The sequence below is a fragment of the Balaenoptera ricei genome, chromosome 20, assembly GCF_028023285.1.
Source record: "Balaenoptera ricei isolate mBalRic1 chromosome 20, mBalRic1.hap2, whole genome shotgun sequence".
NCBI lineage: Eukaryota > Metazoa > Chordata > Mammalia > Artiodactyla > Balaenopteridae > Balaenoptera > Balaenoptera ricei.
This window is the reverse complement of record NC_082658.1, coordinates 63,586,971-63,599,998: the sequence shown is the minus strand read 5'-3', so window position 1 is coordinate 63,599,998 and position 13,028 is coordinate 63,586,971. Positions and strand designations below refer to the sequence as shown.

At 40.2% G+C, this 13,028-nt stretch overlaps 1 protein-coding gene across 1 annotated transcript in view; it reads right to left on the bottom strand.

Annotated features, from left to right (window-relative positions):
- The window catches only part of FLCN (folliculin), a 57,263-nt gene that overhangs the window by 26,733 nt on the left and 17,502 nt on the right, over positions 1-13,028 (bottom strand). The window lies entirely within an intron of this gene.

Here is a 13,028-nt window from a genome sequence, read left to right as displayed (position 1 = left end):
AAAAAAAATGAAAGAAATGAGAGAGAAGATACAATCTGCTGTACAGAAGAATTCCAAGTAATATTTAAATGCAGACGCTCCCTCCCAAAGGAGCTGCAACGAAATCTGCCCCTTTGAGGGTGAGCCCAGCTGAGCGACTGCCACCGGGAAAGAGGAAAGAAAACTCTGCCCGCAGAGAGCTGGCCAACACCGCCCTGAGCAGGTGACGCTGACATCACCCGCGCTGAGAGGGTGTGATGAGAGGCCCCTCGCTTTGTGATCTCCGTGCCCGAAGCCCGTAGCCCCAGTTCAGTCCTGAGGTAAAACCCATCAGAAGCCGAGGTTGGAGGACATGCTGTCACTTTCCACAGGACTCCTGGCCAGTACTGTTCACGTCTGCCAAGGTCACGAAAGAAAGGACCAGCTGGGACATTGTCACAGACCACAGCAGACTGGGGAGACCTGACAACTACATGCATTGTGTCCTGGGTGTCCTGGGACAGAAAGCTGACATTACTGACAAAACTGGTGAAATCCAAATAAAGTCTGGAGTTTAATTAATAGTAATGTACCAATGTCAGTTTCTTCACGTTGGCAAATGAATTACAGTAACAGAAGATACTAACGGATGAGGGAAACCGGGTGAGGGGTATATGGAACTCTCTGTGCTATCTTTGAAACTTTTTGGTAAATCTAAAATTATTCTGAATTAAAAGTTTATTTAAAACATTAAACACACACCTTCCATATGGTCCAGCTGTCCCACTCCTAGGTATGACCAAAGAGAAATGAAAGCATATCCCACACAAAGACTTGTACGCAAATGTTCAGAGCAGGTTTATTTGTAATAACTCAAATCTAGAAACATAAATGTCTGTCAACAGATAAACTTTTGCATATTAATGCAACAGAATAATATTTAGCAATAAAAGGAAATAAATTATTGATATATACTACAACATGGATGGATTTCAATTATGCTGAGTGAAAAAAGCCAGAAAAAAAGAGTACAGACTTACGATTCTATTTATATAAAAGTCTAGGAAATGCAAACTATAGTGACAGAAAGCAGATCTCTGGTTGCCTAGAGGTGAGGGAAGGGCAGGAGGGATTAGAAAGAGGCATGTGGTAGATAAGTTTATTATCTTGGTGGTGGTGATGGTTTCACGGGCATATTCATATGTAAAACTTGTCAAATTACGTGGCTTAAATAAGTATAATTCCTTATATGTCAATTATACTTCAATAAAACTTTTTTAATAGAGTTCCTGAGTTTAATTCTGGCTCCCCTACTTCCTAACTACAGGACCTCAGGCAAGTGGCTTCATCTCTTTGAGCCTCACTTTCTTCATTTGAAATGATAATACAGAATGAGAAGAGGGTCTTCCTGTGATGGCAGTATAAAGAGGTGCTCAATTCCCCCTTGCAAAGAACAAACATAAATTGAGAATTCCCTGGCAGTCCAGTGGTTAGGACTCCGAGCTCTCAGTGCGGAGGGCCCGGGTTCGATCCCTGGTCAGGGAACTAAGATCCCACAAGCCTCGCAGTGCAGCAAAGAACAAAAAACAAAAAAACCCCGTAAAACTGGGGAGAATGCTCAAGAACAGCAACTTCAGGGCACTGGAAGTACCGCAAAGGCAGACAACAAAATGAGAAGTGTTAGCTTTTAAAACCAGGTGGCGCTTAGGACAGGAGCCGGAGGAGTCTGTGGCCTTGCGGACTGAGGCGCCCATCCCTTCAAAACCCACCCCTCAGCCTTGGCTGGAAGAAGTAGTAGTCTTACCAATGTGGGATTGGCTGCAAGAACCTACAGTTTTGCTGGCCAAAAATGGTGGATTCAGTTGTGAATGAATGATCAAAACACGCAGCCTTACCAGCCCAAGCTTGCAGTCCAAGTTAGGGCAAGCAGCAGGTCAGTCAAAAATGTGACAGACATCCTGGAAGTGAGAAAACCATAAAAGGGCTGAGTTATGTTCTCCACACATCCCTGGCTAACTGGGGAGCAACGTATGAGTGGGAGAGACCCAGGAGAGCATGGGGAAAAGTGAAAGCCAAGGGGGGCTTGAAAGCATTCCCCAACCCAGATTGATCAGCAGAGGGTATGAGGCCTACAGGCTCAAAGTATTTGGGTTAAACCAAAATCACTGCTGACTACCACATTAGAAAGGCTCAGGGGTGACCCCTACGAATAAATAAAAATAATTTTTAAAAAACGAGCAGACACACCAGTGGCTGCACAGTGCAGGGGAAGAGATGCTGAAGTTTAAGTCCAGGTAAGTTTCCAAAGGACAACGACCTCAGAAAAATGAAGTCCAGAGTTGCTACACTCTATTATCAAAAATGTCCAGTTGTCAACCAAAGCTTACTAGACATGCAAAGAAACAGGAGGTTATTTTCAACAAAAAATACTAACCTGGGCTTCCCTGGTGGCGCAGTGGTTGGGAGTCCGCCTGTTAATGCAGGGGACACGGGTTCGAGCCCTGGTACGGGAGGATCCCGCATGCCGCGGGGCAACTAGGCCCGTGAGCCACAGCTACTGAGCCTGCCCTCTAGAGCCCGCGAGCCACTCGCCGCAACTAGAGAAAGCCCACGTGCAGCAACGAAGACCCAATGCAGCCAAAAATAAATAAATAAATAAATAAATTTATTAAAAAAAAATAAATACTAACCTTTCCAATCTATTCTAATCTTTATCATTTCCTTCCTTCTGCTAGCTTTGGGTTTAGTTTGTTGTTTTCTAGTTCCTTAAGTTGTAAAGTTAGGTTATTGACCTCAGATCTTTCTTTCTGTTTAATATAAGCATTTGTAGCTGCAAATTTCCCCCTCAGCACTGCTTTCACTGCATCCCATAAATTTTGTTATGTTGTGTTTTCATTTTCATTTGTTCTAATTTCCCTTGTAATTTCTTCTTGATCCATTGGTTGTTTAAAAGTGTATTGTTGGACTTCCCTGGTGGTGCAGTGGTTACGAACACGCCTGCCAATGCAGGGGACACGGGTTCGAGCCCTGGTCCGGGAAGATCCCACATGCCACGGAGCAACTAAGCCCGTGAGCCACGGCTACCGAGCCGGCGCTCCAGAGCCCGCGAGCCACAACTACTGAGCCCACGTGCTGCAACTACTGAAGCCTGCGTGCCTAGAACCCGTGCTCCACAACAAGAGAAGCCACCACAATGAGAAGCCCCCACCTGCCGCAACTAGAGAAAGCCTGCGCACGGCAACGAAGACCCAACGCAGCCAAAAATAATAAATAAATAAAATAAATTTTTTAAAAAAGTGTATTGTTTACAAAGCAACCAACAAGAGATTAATCTCCAAAATATACAAACAGCTTATGTAGCTCTATGTCAAAAAAACAAACAACCCAATCAAAAAATGGGCAGAAGATCTAAACAGACATTTCTCCAAAGAAGACATACAGATGGCCAAAAACCACATGAAAAGATGCTCAACATCAGTAATTATCAGAAAAATGCAAAACAAAACTACAATGAGGTACCACCACACCGGTCAGAATGGCCATCATCAAAAGGTCTACAAACAATAAATGCTGGAGAGGGCGTGGAGAAAAGGGAATCCTCCTACACTCCTGGTGGGAATGTAAATTGGTACAGCCACTATGGAGAACAGTATGGAGGTTCCTTAAAAAACTAAAATGGAATCACCATATAATCCTGCAATCCCACTCCTGGGCATATATCCTGAGAAAACCATAATCTGAAAAGATACATGCACCCCAATGTTCATTGCAGCACTATTTACAATAGCCAGGACATGGAAACAACTTAAATGTCCATCGACAGAGGAATGGATAAAGAAGATGCGGTATATATACACAATGGAATATTTCTCAGCCATAAAAAATAACGAAATAATGCCATGTGCAGCAACATGGATGGACCTAGAGATTATCATACTACTCAAAGTAAGTCAGAAAGAGAAAGACAAATACCATATGATATCACTTATATGTGGAATCTAAAATATGACACAAATGAACGTATCTACGAAACAGAAACAAACTTATGGTTACCAAAGGGGAAACGTGAGGGGAGGGATAAATCAGGAGCTTGGGATGAACACACACACACTACCGTATATAAGATAGGTAACCAACAAGAACCTACTGCATAGCACAGGGAGCTCTACTCAATATTCTGTGATAACCTATATGGGAAAATCTGAAAAAGAATGAATATATTATCCATGTACAAGAATCACTGGGCTGTACACCTGACACTGACACAACATTGTATATCAACTATACTAAAAAAAAAATGTGTTTAATTTACACAGTTTTGTAACTTTTCCAGTTTTATGTTATTGATTTCGAACATCATCTTGTGGTCAGAGAAGATACTTTGTATGATATCTGTATGTTAAGATCTATTGAGATTTAATTTGTGGTCTAACCTATGGTCTATCCTGGAAAATGTCCCAAGTGCACTTGAGAAGACTGTGTATGCTGCTGCTGTTGTGTGGAGCGCTCTGTAAATGTCTGTTAGATATAGTTGGTTTATTGTGGTGTTCAGGTGTTTCCTTATTTATCTTCTGTTTTTTTCATCCATTATTGTGAGTGGGGTAGAACTATTATTGTAGAACTATTTCTTCCTTCAATTCTCTCAGTTTCTGTTTCATATACTTTGATGGTTGGTCATTAGTTACGTAAGTGTTTATAATTGTTATATCTTCTTGCTGTACTTTATTATACAGAAGCCTTTTGTTAATATATAATGTCCTTTGTCTCTTGTAAACGTTTTTGACTTAAAGCCTATGTTTCTGTATGCCCTATAGCTTTTTGGTTCCTCATTTCTTGCATTCCTGTCTCCTTTTCTTTTTTTTTTTTTTTTTTTGCAGTGAGTTGTTTAGACTCCTTCTTAATTTCCTCTTCTGTATATTCTGTAGCCATTTTCCTTTTGGTTACCATAGGGATTCCATTTAACATCCTAAAGTTATAACATTCTAATTTGAATTTATAGCAGCTTAACTTCAATAACAAAAATCCTCCTCCTTTACAGCTCTGTCCCATCCTTTTGGTTGTTACATCTTTATACGTCATGTGCCACAAAACATAAACTAATAATTCTTCTAAATGTATTCCTAAACTGTGTAGAAAACACAATTTGGAGTTACAAACCAAAGTTACAGTAACACAAGCTTTCACATTAATATTTTTTTCTTTAAAGGTATGTTTCTTGGTTATAGAAAACAAAAAGTATGGTTACAAACCATTGTTATAGTAATTCTAGTTTTTATAATTGCCCATGTATTTATCTTTATTGAGATCTCTGTTTCTCCATAGGGCTTTGAGGTACTATCCAGTGTCCCTTCTTGTCATCCTATAGGACTCCCCTGAGCATTTCTTGCAGGACAGGTCTAATGATAACAAACCTCTCAGCTTTTATCTGGTAATGTCTTGATTTTTCCCTCACTTTTGAAGGACAGATTTGCTGGATAGAGGATTCTCGGTTGACTTTTCTGTTTTAGACTTTTAATATATCAACCCCGTTGTCTTCTGGCCTCCAAAATGTCCGATGAGAATTCTGCAGATATTCTTACTGAGGATTCACTTCTCTCTTGCTGTTTTCAAGATTTGCTCTTTGTCTTTTGGAAGTTTTTTTTTTAATTGTTTTTTGAATTTTATTTTTTTTTTTTATACAGTAGGTTCTTATTAGTTATCTATTTTTTACATATTAGTGTAGATATGTCAATCTCAATCTCCCAGTTCATCCCACCACCACCAACCCCCCCACCACTTTCCCCCGCTGGTGTCCGTACGTTTGTTCTCTACATCTGTGTCTCTATTTCTGCCCTGCAAACCGGTTTATCTGTATCATTTTTCTAGGTTCCACGAATATGCGTTTATACGATATTTGTTCTTCTCTGACTTACTTCACTCTGAATGACAGTCTCTAGATCCATCCACATCTCTACAAATGAACCAATTTTGTTCCTTTTTACGGCTGAGTAATATTCCATTGTATATATGCACCACATCTTCTTTATCCATTTGTCTGTCGATGGGCATTTAGCTTGCTTCCATGACCTGGCTATTGTAAATAGTGCTGCAATGAACACTGGGGTGCATGTGTCTTTTTGAATTGTGGTTTTCTCTGGGTATATGCCCAGTAGTGGGATTGCTGGGTCATATGGTAATTCTATTTTTAGTTTTTTAAGGCACCTCCATACTGTTCTCCATAGTGGCTGTATCAATTTACATTCCCACCAACAGTGCAAGAGGGTTCCCTTTTCTCCACACCCTCTCCAGCATTTGTTGTTTGTAGATTTTCTGATGATGCCCATTCTAACTGGTGTGAGGTGATACCTCATTGTAGTTTTGATTTGCATTTCTCTAATAACTAGTGATGTTGAGCAGCTTTTCATGTCCTTCTTGGCCATCTGTATGTCTTCTTTGAAGAAATGTCTATTTAGGTCTTCTGCCCATTTTTTGACTGCGTTTTTTTTAAATATTGAGCTGCATGAGCTGTTTATACATTTTGGAGATTAATCTTTTGTCCGTTGATTCGTTTGCAAATATTTTCTCCCATTCTGAGGGTTGCCTTTTCGTCTTGATTGTAGTTTCCTTTGCTTTGCAAAAGCTTTTACGTTTCATTAGGTCCCATTTGTTTATTGTTGTTTTTATTTCCATTACTCTAGGAGGTGGATCAAAAAAGATCTTGCTGTGTTTTATGTCAAAGAGTGTTCTTCCTATGTTTTCCTCTAAGAGTTTTATAGTGTCCAATCTTAAATTTAGGTCTCTAATCCATTTTGAGTTTATTTTTGTGTATGGTGTTAGGGAGTGTTCTAATTTCATTCTTTTACATGTAGCTCTCCAGTTTTCCCAGCACCACTTACTGAAGAGGCTGTCTTTTCTCCACTGTATATCCTTGCCTCCTTTGTCATAGATTAGTTGACCATAGGTGCGTGGGTTTATATATGGGCTTTCTATCCTGTTCCATTGATCTATATTTGTTTTTGTGCCAGCACCATACTGTCTTTATTACTGTAGCTTTGTAGTATAGTCTGAAGTCAGGGAGTCTGATTCCTCCAGCTCCATTTTTTCCCCTCAAGACTGCTTTGGCTATTCAGGGTCTTTTGTGTCTCCATACAAATTTTAAGACTTTTTGTTCTAGTTCTGTAAAAAATGCCACTGGTAATTTGATAGGGATTGCACTGAGTCTGTAGATTGCTTTGGGTAGTATACTCATTTTCACAATATTGATTCAATCCAAGAACATGGTATATCTCTCCATCTGTTTGTGTCACCTTTGATTTCTTTCATCAGTGTCTTATAGTTTTCTGCATACAGGTCTTTTGTCTCCTTAGGTAGGTTTATTCCTAGGTATTTTATTCTGTTTGTTGCAATGGTGAATGGGATTGTTTCCTTAATTTCTCTTTCTGATCTTTTGTTGTTAGTATATAGTAATGCAAGATATTTCTGTGCATTAACTTTGTAGACTGCAACTTCACCAGATTCATTGATTGGCTCTAGTAGTTTTCTGGTGGCATTTTTAGGATTCTCTATGTATAGTATCATGTCATCTGCAAACAGTGACAGTTTTACTTCTTTTCCAATTTGTATTTCTTTTTCTTCTCTGATTGCTGTGGCTAGGACTTCCAAAACTATGTTGAATAATAGTGGCGAGAGTGGACATCCTTGTCTTGTTCCTGATCTTAGAGGAAATGCTTTCAGTTTTTCACCACTGAGAATGATGTTTGCTGTGGGTTTGTCGTATATGGCCTTTCTTATGTTGAGGTACGTCCCCTCTATGCCCACTTTCTGGAGAGTTTTTATCATAAATGGGTGTTGAATTTTGTCAAAAGCTTTCTCTGCATCTATTGAGATGATCATATGGTTTTTATTCTTCAATTTGTTAATATGGTGTATCACACTGATTGATTTGCGTACACTGAAGAATCCTTGCATCCCTGGGATAAACCCCACTTGATCATAGTGTATGTTCCTTTTAATGTGTTGTTGGATTCTGTTTGCTAGTATTTTGTTGAGGATTTCTGCATCTATATTCATCTGTGATACTGGTCTGTAATTTTCTTTTTTTGTAGTATCTTTGCCTGGTTTTGGTATCAGGGTGATGGTGGCCTCATAGAATGAGTTTGGGAGTGTTCCTTCCTCTGCAATTTTTTGGAAGAGTTTGAGAAGGATGGGTGTTAGCTCTTCTCTAAATGTTTGATAGAATTCACCTGTGAAGCCTTCTGGTCCTGGACTTTTGTTTGTTGGAAGATTTTTTTTTTTTTAATTTATTGGCTGTGTTGGGTCTTCGTTTCTGTGCAAAGGCTTTCTCTAGTTGCGGCAAGCGGGGGCCACTCTTCATCACGGTGCGCAGGCCTCTCACTATCGCGGCCTCTCTTGTTGCGGAGCACAGGCTCCAAACGCGCAGGCTCAGTAGTTGTGGCTCACGGGCTTAGTTGCTCCGCGGCATGTGGGATATTCCCAGACCACAGCTCGAACCCATGTCCCCTGCATCGGCAGGCAGATTCTCAACCACTGCACCACCAGGGAAGCCCCTGTTGGAAGATTTGATTCAATTTCATTCTCAAAGAACCAGCTTTTAGTTTTACTGATCTTTGCTATTGTTTTCCTTGTTTCTATTTCATTTATTTCTGCTCTGATCTTTATGATTTCTTTCCGTCTACTAACTTTGGGTTTTGTTTGTTCTTCTTTCTCTAGTTTCTTTAGGTGTACGGTTAGATTGTTTATTTGAGATTTTTCTTGTTTCTTGAGGTAGGCTTGTATTGCTATAAACTTCCCTCTTAGAACAGCTTTTGCTGCATCCCATAGGTTTTGGATCATCGTGTTTTCATTGTAATTTGTCTCTAGGTATTTTCTGATTTCCTCTTTGATTTCTTCAGTGATCTCTTGGTTATTTAGTAATGTACTGTTTAGCCTCCATGTGTTTTGTGTTTTTTATGGTTTTTTTTCCCCTGTAATTTTTTTTAATTAATTAATTTATTTATTTTTGGCTGCATTGGGTCTTTGTTGCTGCACGTGGGCTTTCTCTAGTTGTGGGGAGCGGGGGCTACTCTTTGCTGTGGTGCGCAGGCTTCTCATTGCAGTGGCTTCCCTTGTTGTGGAGCACAGGCTCTAGGCATACGGGCTTCAGTAGTCGTGGCACGCGGGCTCAGCAGGTGTGGCTTGCGGGCTCTAGAGTAAAAGCTCAGCAGTTGTGGTGCACAGGCTTAGTTGCTCTGCGGCATGTGGGATCTTCCCAGACCACGGCTCAAACCAGTGTCCCCTGCATTGGCAGGCGGATTCTTAACCACTGCACCACCAGGGAAGCCCCCTGTAATTGATTTCTAATCTCATAGTGTTGTGGTCGGAAAAGATGCTTGATATGATTTCAATTTTCTTAAGTTTACTGAGGCTTGATTTGTGACCCAAGATGTGATCTATCCTGGAGAATGTTCCATGTACATATGAGAAGAAAGTGTAAACTGCTCTTTTTGGATGGAATGTCCTATAAATATCAATTAAATCTATCTGGTCTATTGGTCATTTAAAGCTTGTGTTTCCTTATTAATTTTCTGTCTGGATGATCTGTCCATTGGTGTAAGTGAGGTGTTAAAAGTCCCCCACTATTATTGTGTTACTGTCGATTTCCTCTTTTATAGCTGTTAGCAGTTGCCTTATGTATTGACGTGCTCCTATGTTGGGTGCATTCATATTTATAATTGTTATATCTTCTTCTTGGATTGATCCCTTGATCATTATGTAGTGTCTTTCCTTGTCTCTTGTAACATTCTTTGTTTTAAAGTCTATTTTTTCTGATATGAGTGCTGCTACACAGCTTTCTTTTGATTTCCATTTGCATGGAATATCTTTTTCCATCCCCTCACTTTCAGTCTGTATGTGTCCCTAGGTCTGAAGTGGGTCTCTTGCAGACAGCATATATATGGGTCTTGTTTTTGTATCCATTCAGCGAGCCTCTGTCTTTTGGTTGGAGCATTTAATCCATTCACGTTTAAGGTAATTATTGATATGTATGTTCCTATTACCATTTTCTTAATTGTTATGGGTTTGTTTTTGTAGGTCCTTTTCTTCTCTTGCGTTTCCCACTTAGAGAAGTTCCTTTAGCATTTGTTGTAGAGGTGGTTTGGTGGTGCTGAATTCTCTTAGCTTTTGCTTGTCTGTAAAGCTTTTGATTTCTCCATCAAATCTGAATGAGATCCCTGCCGGGTAGAGTAATCTTGGTTGTAGGTTCTTCCCTTTCATCACTTTAAATATATCATGCCACTCCCCTCTGGCTTGTAGAGTTTCTGCTGAGAAATCAGCTGTTAACCTTATGGGAGTTCCCTTATATGTTTATTTGTCATTTTTTCCCTTGTTGCTTTCAATAATTTTTGTCTTTAATTTTTGTCAATTTGATTACTATGTGTCTCGGCGTGTTTCTCCTTGGGTTTATCCTGCCTGGGACTCTGCGCTTCCTGGACTTGGGTAGCTGTTTCCTTTCCCATGTTAGGGAAGTTTTCAACTATAATCTCCTCAAATATTTTCTCAGGTCCTTTCTCTCTCTCTTCTCCTTCTGGGACCCCTATAATGCGAATATTATTGTGTTTAATGTTGTCCCAGAGGTCTCTTAGGGTGTCTTCATTTCTTTCCATTCTTTTTCTTTATTCTGTTCCACGGCAGTGAATTCCATCATTGTGTCTTCCAGGTCACTTATCTGCTCCTCTGCCTTAGTTATTCTGCTATTGATTCCTTCTAGTGTATTTTAGTTATTTAGTTATTGTATTGTTCATCTGTTTGTTTTTTAATTCTTCTAGGTCTTTGTTAAAGATTTCTTGCATCTTCTCGATCTTTGCCTCCATTCTTTTTCCAAGGTCCTGGATCATCTTCACTATCATTATTCTGAATTCTTTTTCTGGAAGGTTGCCTATCTCTTCACTTAGTTGTTTTTCTGGTGTTTTATCTTGTCCCTTCATCTCGTACCAAGTCCTCTGCCTTTTCATTTTGTCTTTCTGTGAATGCGGTTTTCCTTCCACAGGCTGCAGAATTGTAGTTCTTCTTGCTTCTGCTGTCTGCCCTCTGTCTTTTCAAAGTTTGACTGCATGTCTTGTAATCTTTTGGAGTTCATCTTACTTGGAATTTGTTTAGCTTCTTGTACAGGCCATTCTTCATTTTATTGTGCTTTGCAGATACTGTGTTGCTTTTTTTTTTTTTTTTTTTTTTACAGACTGAAGGTTTGTGGCAACCCTGCATCAAGCAAGTCTACTGGCACCATCATTCCAACAGCATTTGCTCACTTTATGTCTCTGTCACATTTTGGTGTTTCTTGCAATATTTCAAACTTTTTCATTATTATCATATTTGAATTGGTGATCTGTGATCAGTGATATTTGATGTTACCACTACAGCTCAGTGAAGGCTCGATGACGGTTAGGATTTTTTTGACAGTATTTTTAAATTAAAGTATGTACTTTTTTTTTTTTTTTTAAGTTTTTGGCCACATGGCATGTGGGATCTTAGTTCCCTGACCAGGGGTCGAACCCACGCACCCTGCATTGGAAGCATGGAGTCTTAACCACTGGACCACCAGGGATGTCCCTGTACTTTTTTTTTTAGCCAATGCTATTGCACACTTAATAGACCACAGTATAGGGACTTCCCTGGTGGCACAGTGGTTGGGAATCTGCCTGCCATTGCAGGGGACACGGGTTCGAGCCCTGGTCCGGGAGGATCCCACAAGCTGCGGAGCAACTAAGCCTGTGCGCCACAACTACTGAGCCTGTGCTCTAGAGCCTGCGAGCCACAGCTGCTGAGCCCACGTGCCACAAATGCTGAGGCCTGCGCGCCTGGAGCCCTTGCTCCACAAGTGAAGCCACCGCAAGGAGAGACCCACGCACCACAATGATGAGTAGCTCCCCGCTCGCTGCAACTACAGAAAGCCTGTACACAGCAACAAAGACTCAACGCAGCCAAAAAATAACAAAATTAATTTATTTTTTTAAAAAAAACACAGTATAGTGTGAACATAACTTCCACACGCAATGGGAAACCAAAAATTCGTGTGGACTCACTTAATTGCAATATTTGCTTTATTGCAGTGGTCTGGAACCAAACTCACAATCTCTAAGGTATGCCTATATGTTTATATTCATGTGTCTCACGAAATTTGGAAAATTTTCAGCCATTATTTATTCACATATTCTGCCTTTCTTCTTCTCAGGCTCCCACGATGCATATGTTGGTCCTTTCAATGGTGTCCCGTGGATCTCTTAGGCTCTGTTCCTTAGCCTCAATAATTTCCACTGTCCTTTCTTTAAGTTCACTGATTCATTCTTCTGCCTGCTCAAATTGTCTTTAAAGCCTTCTAGTCAATTTTTCACTTCAGTTACTGCAGTTTTCGGCTCCAGAATATTTTTTGATTCTTTTTTTGGTTTTGTCTTTGAAATTTCTATTTTGTTCACACATCATTTTCTTGACTTTCTCCACATCTTCCTTTAGTTCTTTGAGCATCTTTAACAGTTGTTTTAAAGTCTTTGGCTAATATGTCTGCCACTAAGTCTTTTTCATGGACAGATTCTGAATTCTTTTTTTCCTTTCAACAGACCTTCCTGTTTCTTTGTATGCCTTGTGATTTTGTTGTTGTTGTTTTTGCTGAACATTGGGCATTTAAATCTAATAATGGCATAACTCTGGAAATCAGATTCTCCCCCTTCCCCAGGGTTTACTGGTTTTGTTTTTTTTTTAATATCTTTATTGAGGTTTGTTATTTATTTTTACTGTTGTAGGCTCTTTGCCAGGGATCAGCTGGAGGTGTAAACTTCAGTTTTTCTCAGGTCTTTCCTGAGCCCTTCCCTGGATGTGCACAGTCACTGTTAAATTTTCTCATACATGCAATTGTTTTTGAGTGCCCTACTCTTTAATGTCTGGCTCCTGAGAGGTGGAAGGCAAAAATGAAGCAGGGAGAGGCTGCCACCCAGAGGGGGAGGCGCAGCGACAGTGGCTGCCCCCTCTTCGTGTGCACTCTAATCAGAAGCAGCCAGCAGCAATCAGGCACAGAGCCCTGATGTTCAGAGGACAGGATCCTT